Source organism: Chionomys nivalis, chromosome 21 (assembly GCF_950005125.1).
Source record: "Chionomys nivalis chromosome 21, mChiNiv1.1, whole genome shotgun sequence".
In the NCBI taxonomy this organism is placed as follows: Eukaryota; Metazoa; Chordata; class Mammalia; order Rodentia; family Cricetidae; genus Chionomys; species Chionomys nivalis.
In genome coordinates this window covers 52,182,635-52,190,605 of record NC_080106.1, presented here as the reverse complement: position 1 = coordinate 52,190,605, position 7,971 = coordinate 52,182,635, and the positions used below count along the sequence as shown (strand labels likewise).

The 7,971-nt window shown below is 52.9% G+C and overlaps 1 long non-coding RNA gene across 1 annotated transcript; it reads right to left on the bottom strand.

Moving 5' to 3' along the window:
• Positions 1-6,588: 6,588 nt before the first annotated feature.
• On the bottom strand, positions 6,589-7,888 carry LOC130864027 (uncharacterized). The gene is made up of 3 exons (XR_009055765.1): positions 7,713-7,888; positions 7,530-7,628; positions 6,589-7,404 (listed from the first exon to the last, which is right to left on the bottom strand). It is a non-coding gene; the product is annotated as an uncharacterized LOC130864027 (long non-coding RNA).
• Positions 7,889-7,971: the final 83 nt, after the last annotated feature.

The window sequence follows — 7,971 nt, the reverse complement described above, 5'->3', positions numbered from 1 at the left end:
CTATGTGAGGCCTTCGTGGCAGCATGAGAACAAGGGTGCAGGTATGTGGCAGGAAGGGAAGCCCTTCAAGGGCACTGGCAGCCCTCACGTGGCCAAGCGCTCTCCAGCCCTAGTAGGCACTGCTTCTGGAGTCTGCTTCTTCACCCACCACCCCCCAGTGTGGCCAGACTGAAATGCTCAGTTCCTTACCGAGCCTCAGAGAAATACTGGGACTACATCAAGGTGGGGGTGGGTACATTCCACAGGAGCTGGACTGTGGGGATGGGGACATGGGTCGAAGGTTGCCAAGGTTGTCTGAACAGGCGAGGCCACACACATCTACCTCACGTCTGGGCTGGCCTGTAGCCCATCCACCCCAGACAGCACATCAAGATGCTGACACCCACGTGTAGGGTAAGCACTTCAGGGTGACTCATCCTGCCCTTTGTCCTAACCCACCCAGCTGCAGATGGGTCTCCATTAGGTGCTGGTCCCCTTCCCTGTTGACCGCGCCTGCTAGCATGTGGCTTTCTGTCTACTTTGGTGACCCTGACCCAACTTTGGTGAAGGTCATCCCAGCATCAGAGCTCTCTATGGGTGCCGTCTGAGGCTCTTGAGAATCATGTTCTAAATGCATACATAGTAGCTTTCATGTTGCAGCCTCCTCTGAACTGTGCAGAAACAGAAACAAGCACAGTCTGTGGGGTACACAGTTCAACTCTGCCCACCAAAGGGCTCTGTTCTCTCCCTCGCACCACAGGCCATTCTGAGTCCACTACTATCCAGGGTGGGTGGGCAGACACTGAGGAGAGGCTGAAGACTCGAAGCACGGGGTGGCACCAGGTGCATGCAGCATCACTCCTTCCTCCAACCATGAGACCCAATGTCAGGCAAACGCTGCCAGCCCGATCACTGCCCCACTCGGGGCCCAGGTATCTGTAGATGCTGTAGACGCAGGTCCACGGACAACACTGTTAGACACAGTGGCTCTCTGGGCTGGCACTCCTGAGCCTGCTGTTGCCCACGGGTCAGCCCTTCCTTCCAGCAGGCCAACTTCTAGCCGGCGAACTGTACCATTCAGCACTCCCGAAAGGAAAGCCACCCAGGTGACCTGAGGACTGTGTGCTGAGCTTCACGAGGCCACGACACTGGTGTAGACGCTTTTCCGTGACTGAGGCAAGCAACAGTCTTCATCTGCTTTACCTGTTGCTGCTCTTTTTCTCTTGCTGCATGCAGACCACCCGCTAATGCAACTGCTCTGCAGGCAAGGTCTTGGCCTCCTCAGCTGGAAACAGCTTGGTTAATCAAACCTGGAAACAAATCCTCTCTAATGAATGTAACTTTCAATCAGATTTCACACTGGAAGCAAGGGACACTAAAGATTCAAAAGTCTCTGCTCCTTTACTTAATAAACTCATTTGAGACCACAGGAAGCTCGTTTCATTTCATCACAAACCATTCCGAGACCCCTGCCCCAGGTGCGGTCCCTCGCAGACTGGAACAGGATCTCCAACAGAACACCCTGCTTGAAAGTTCTATACTGTTAACTCCTCATTTCAGCACCAGGTGGGAGCACAGGGTGCTGGAATCGCTCACGACGCACTCCACCTTTGGGGGGCAGAAAGACGGTAAAGATAGGGCTGAGCCCTCCTACAGCCTGAGCCTCCTTCCCATCAGAGCGGGGCACCCATCTCCCTCATCCTGGACAGGCCCCAGTGCTTCTGAGTCCTGCCTCTGGCACCTGAGACCAGTAGTCAAGTTCAAAAGACGCTCCACTGTGCCTAGCGCTGTGCCTGTGCCGACAGCTACCTACCCAGGTTTCCACAGGACACAACTAGATCAGAAAACTGGGTCAGACCACGTGACCAAATGCTGAGTGCACTGGAGAAACGGGACAGTCCCTTGGGGAGCGCTTTGCTCTACGGTGGCAACCGACCCATGACAGCAGCAGCACTTAGCTCACTGGCACACGGATCTGAGTGACAGAGTGACAGACGGCACACTGACCTAACATTCCTTCATATAAAGGACCAGCTGTCCCTCCCTGGAAACCCGTGTCTCTTTCCTACAGCATACCACAAAGGGGGTTCAACCTGAAAGACTAACTTCTGACCAGAACTGGTTGCTCTGGCAGGAAGGCTTCTTCTAGCCTTGACATCTTTGTATTTCTGTTTCATCATCTGGAGAGTAGCAATTCACTCTGAAAAGTCAGAATAAACATAACTATCAAACCATTTTTTAAAAAAATTAAAAACTCATTCTTTTTTCGGGTTTCAGGGCTAATGTAGTGGCTGACACATATCTTTAATCCTAACACTAGGGAAACAGAGTTAGGAAGATCTCTGTGAGTCCAGCCTGATGTAACTGGTGAGTTCCAGAACAGACAGACCTCCGTAGTGAGAACCTGCATTCAAACAAAACAACAACAAAAAAAGGGTTTCCAGCCGGCTTGGTGATTCCCTTGTTATGATTCAACTCTGCCAACCTCAAAAGATCCAGGGCCTTTAAGTGATCCCCAGCCTCAGCTAATGACATGAATTGGGCGGCTTGCTCAGCTGCTCTTGGGGATACCATTCTCATCCCCACCAACACCCACCTAGGGCTATAGAATGCTGACAAGAGGAAGCAAAAAGGCAGAGGTGGCATGTACTCCAGGTGACCCTGCTCCAGCAGCCCAGGCCGGACACACCCTAACTCTGCGCTGGTCACAGTACCCACAGTGATATTGGACATCCCCAAACATGATGGCAGTGGCTGTGGAGCAATGACCATGCTTAGGTCTGCGTGCTTGGGTGTGCCCTTCCCACCTCACTGCTGATGGTGGGTTCTGCCTTCTTGCACTCAGCCTTATGCCCCATTCACCCCGGGGGCCTGCAGTCCAGGACAGGCAGCAGAGACTTCCCGACAAGGAGCCATTCCTGAGAGCTTTTCTCTTTCTCCAACTGCGGTCTACAATCAGACTCGCTATGGAGTCCAGCCTGGCTGGACACTCTCTCTCTTCCTGCCTCAGCCATGGAGTAGGCACGGGTGTGTTGGAGTACTAGATCCAGGGCAATGGAGCCCCCAATCCATGGCCAGGTGGCAAAGGGCTGATGCCATGAAGGGCTAGTTCTTGCCCTGCAGCCTCCCTTATCAGGAAGGCGTCACTTCTTCCTCCCCCAAAGACTGCAATGGAGGGGGTGGAGAAGGCAACAACTCAGAGCTTAAGAGCACCTGCGGCGCTTCTACAAGACCCCAATCACATGGCTTACAACCATCTATACCTCCAGCTCCAGGGATGTGAGACCCTCTTCTAGCCTCCACGAGCACCAACATACACATTCACATAAGATGAAGATCCATGTCTAAACCAGACGGTGGTGGCACACACCTTTGATCCCAGCACTCAGGAGGCAGAGGCAGGAGAATCTCTGAGTTCAAAGCCAGGTTGGTCTACAGAGCAAGTTCCAGAGCAGCCAGGGCTACACAGAGTAACCCTGTCTCACCACCCAATACACATCTGAAATGAGGGAGGAACAAAAACCCTAACAACACTGAGTGGAGCCAATGGACATATCCATGCATCCATCATATTCTACCATGAGACTCCCAGCACAAAACCAAGGCCAATCGGCACAAGAGAGCTAAGCACTCCACAGCAACTCTGGGTGACCGATGACACATACCCATCTCCTCGTTCTGTAAAGAAAGAAAACCTTGCAGCACACAGCCCAGTTTTATGAGGACAAGAGCACATACCCTATGGGTCTCGCAAATGTCCATCTCACCCTAACCTTCCCTCTGCGTGGACAACAGCTGTGGTCAGGGCAGTGAGTTCTTCCTCAGACTGCAGCCTCTGCAGGGGCCTCCTCACGCCTGGCTTAAGAACACCAGTGATGTTGAAGCCATTGCTCAGTCTAATGTTGGGCCCGTGCCAGGTCTTGACCTGCATCATCAATGAATGTTTTCGCCATAGCATGGGCTACTTCCAGCACTTTCTTCTCCTTTGCATCAGGCCCCATGCGGTTCCGGGCAAGCTTCAGCCAGGACTTTTTAGTCCGGGACAGGTACTCTTTGTCCTGCTCCCCGGGCGCCACCTCTGTGTGCTGTGGATCTTTCCATCCCAGAAGGAAGAATGAAATGGAGCATGCTCAGTCAGGAAGTTCAGAGGGATCAGGGCACTGCTACACTGACGGGCAAGCTACCCAGACCCACCCTAGACACAAGCAGTGTTAAACAGGCCTCCCACAGAAGCACTGCCAGAACAGTCACAGCTGATTGGGGTTCTCACCTGCTTCCTCCTCAGTGCTGTCCTCTGTACTGTCCTCTTCCTGGTCCTCATCGCTCCCCTCTGCACCCTCTTCACCCCTTCCTCCCAGAAACTGAACAGGAACCCCAACTCTCCTGTCCTGAAGCCTGGGATTAACAGACCAGCACATGCCTCTCAGACCTCAGAGCAACTTGGGAATTATACTGTGGTGGTGGGCACCAACTTCAGCCATACTGCCATCCTACCTGTGGGCACCTGAGTGGAGGCTGCCTCTTCCTGGACCCTACAGCCCCAGTGTTCCCAGAAGACAGCGACAGACCCTGCACTATGGGTAGTGCCTCTCCCTAGAGATGCATTGCAGGTTTACTCTCCAATCTCAGAAAAGTGAAGGATGGAAATGAGGGAAGAGGGCGTGGAAGGCACATCTTTAATCCCAGAGCTCAGGAGGTATGGAGGTATTTGAGTTCAAGGCCAACCTGGTTGTTTCAGCAAGTTCTGGGTCAGTCAGGAATACATAGTGACACTGTCCAAAAAAATAAATAAATTAAAAAAGTAAAGGATTTGGGGCCAACGGCAGACAAGGATAAAATGGGGATGTCATGATTTCTGAGCAGTGATGGAGAGAGCGACCACCTCTGAGTACCAGCCACCAAAGGCAGGCTCCAGTTCTGCCTGGTCTGCACTGGCCTGGGAGAAGATGCGAGGCACAGTAGCAGGTCTGACCCAGGAACCAGTGACTTGTGCTGTAACCCACTTTGCTCCTGCTAGCACTGAGAGTACATAGGTGTGTGCCAAGTGAGTCCCTCTCTATCCCCCAGGTTCTTCTCAGGGAAACCTGGCCCAGAATCAAGAGCAGAGGTCCCTACAGGGCAGGGCACAGGCTCTCATAAGAGTCTCATTCCATACAGAGGTCTCACCCAACCCAGCTTACTTGGATCCATCTCTATCAAGGTTTTCCATTCTTCCATCTTGTGAAGGCCAAGGCAGTAGAGGTCACTAAGGGTCACCTGGCGATCACCAGCTTCAAACATGCCACCAGAGACATAGAGCAGTCCATGCTTGACGGCCAGCATGGCATTTGAACACGGACATGGCTCCTGCCCAGTGCTGCTGGCCTCCAGAGCACTGTCTTCAGCCTTAGGTGGGGGTCGCACCACCGGCAGCCCAGAGGGAGCAAGCACTTGTTTGATGGCGATCACTGTCCCACCTTCAGCCACCTCTTTTATCACCTCCAGTGGCTTGGGGCACCAGTCCCCCGCTCTCCTCTTCAGTGGCACCTTCCTGTTAACTTGGGGCCCTGTTAACACAACTCAAGCTGCACAGCAGGGCAGTGAGAGCCCTCCCTCTACCACACCAGTCAACATGCCATCTAACATGCTATTCCTGGAAGAGGTGTGGAGCAGCGCAGGCGTGAGCAGACATTCCAGGTAGCCAGGATGGCAGCGAGGAACGGCCTCCTAGCCTTCACTGTAATGAGGGACAGTCATTCCTGAGTCCCACACTGGGACACACCCAGGTAAGACCAAGTCCGGCTACAATGCAGATAAACGTGTCCGAGGCTCTTCTTGGGAAATCCTACCCATTCACACTGTCACTCACAGAAGGGATGCAGATCACTCCCAGACAACAGGGCTGGATGACAGGAGGGTCAGAACTCCACTCTGTTCCTCGAGACTGTCAGGGCCCTCCGTCACCAGCACTAAGGTACCCTCCTACTGGGTTCCTTGCAGGAGGACATGTACTCTGTCTCCCTGGCCACTCTGAAGAGTACAGCTGAGTGGCTCTGCAGTAGCCACTGTCGTCTAGCAGAACACCATGCTCACAAGATGGCATTTACTGAGCTATATTCAAATATTCCAGCTATGACCACCTCCACCCAACCCGGACCTGCTTCCTGTTCTAGACACAAGACCCACTTCATCCGGAGGCTGCAGTGGGCGTCTCATACAGAACAGCCCCTGAAGGACATCTTGGGGCCTGAGGGCCAAGGAATCTGCAGATAGAAGGCTAACCTATACACCGGGTTCAATGCTCTGGGCAATGTCAGAGACCCTGAGTGGCCATGCCTGATATAGCTTCAAAGAGCAGGGGCAAGGTTTTCTATCATATCAGATCTACGTCTATCATAGACCCTTCCATGAGGCTGAGCCCACAGCAGGTTCTAGTGCTCGTATACTGTGGGCACTCAGAGCAGTTTCTTTGCGCAGATGCCAGGGCGACCTGGAACGACCACCTGCTAGTCTGTCTGCTCCAGGTAGGTCCTGGGCAGCAGCTGTTGACAAGAACAACAGAAAGGGGATGGAAACAGGGCTGAGCTCAAGCAACAACAGACATTAACTGGCACAGAGAACCAGACATGCTCAACATCTCGGTTCTGCCAAGGAGTGGTAGGTGACACCTGTTGGGGAGAGCTGCGGGCTGTGTTCCTGCCGCCCCAGCTCCTGGTTGCCTAGCTAGCTCATGCCCCAAAATAACAACACACAAACTGTATTCTTTTAAATACTGCTTGGCCCATTAGCTCTAGCCCTTACTGGCTAATTCTCTCAACCCATCTCTAATAATCTGTGTAGCATCAGTCTTACCGGGAAAGATTCAGCATGTCCGACCTGGCGGCTTGCTTCATTGTGTCTGCTCTGGAGAGGAGCGGCATCGCGTCTGCCCCAGAGAGGAGAGGAAATGGCATCTGAACTCACTTCCTCTTCCTCCCCGCATTCTGTTCTGTTTATTCCACCCACCTATGTTCTAACCTATGAGGGCCAAGCAGTTTCTTTATTATTTAACCAATGACCTTCCTCCATCAGACACCAAGAAAGAACAGGGACTACAAGCCTAGTCACCCAGGACCCACATAGAAGAGTACATGGGCCTTAAAAGGAAGCAACAAGGCTTGAGAGTGGGTAGGAGACAGACAGGTAATATGGAAGACTCTCAGGAGCCTAGGCTACCTTTAGCTGTGCTGCAAACCAGCGACTCCTGGCAGGATCGTAGATATGTAAGTCACTAAAGGATGAGCCCTCCAGGCTCTCCTCCTCCTCCTCCTCCTCCTCATCATCATCATCATCATCACAGGCCTCCGAAGACCAGTATCTGATGATTTGGAGCCAGGGCCACAGAAAAGCCAGACCTTGGAGTAGGCTTGACCCCTGATGGGTTAATCCGGGCCCAAGCCCATTTGCCTGTCGAAGAAAACAGAGGAAGAGTAAGAGGGGACACTGAGAGCCAGGAAGAACACAGAGAGCCTGGGGCACCTGGGATGGGGCCAATTGCATGCTTTTGAAACTGTTTAGGCATGGAAACTCACTTTGTTCCCCTTGTAGGAAGAAGGGATGCCAGTCAACCACCCTCAAGGTTGTTCACAAAGCTCAGCTGTGTGACACCAGACCTCACCTTCTAAGGGAACCTGGAACCAATGGTCAAAAGGCAGAGGGACAGATGTGGAGGTGCCATCTTGCTAGAGGAGGATCATGGGCTAAAATATACCTACCTCACTGGGGTCCTGAGCCAGCTCACCCAGCCCTGGACTACAACACCTCTCAGCGGGGACAGCTGCGCTCAGCTCTCCCAACAGGTGTCAAATTCTTCTGACACATGGAAAGTGTCTTCCCGTTACTTCTGGAAGAAAGAACTGAGATTGTCCCTCACCAAACATTAAAAAAGTGCTAGTAGCCAAGCACTGGAGGTGGCCGACGAGGCCCACAGTGCGGGTAGGACTCTGGGCCTGCCCACTAGTAGTCCCCAGTCAA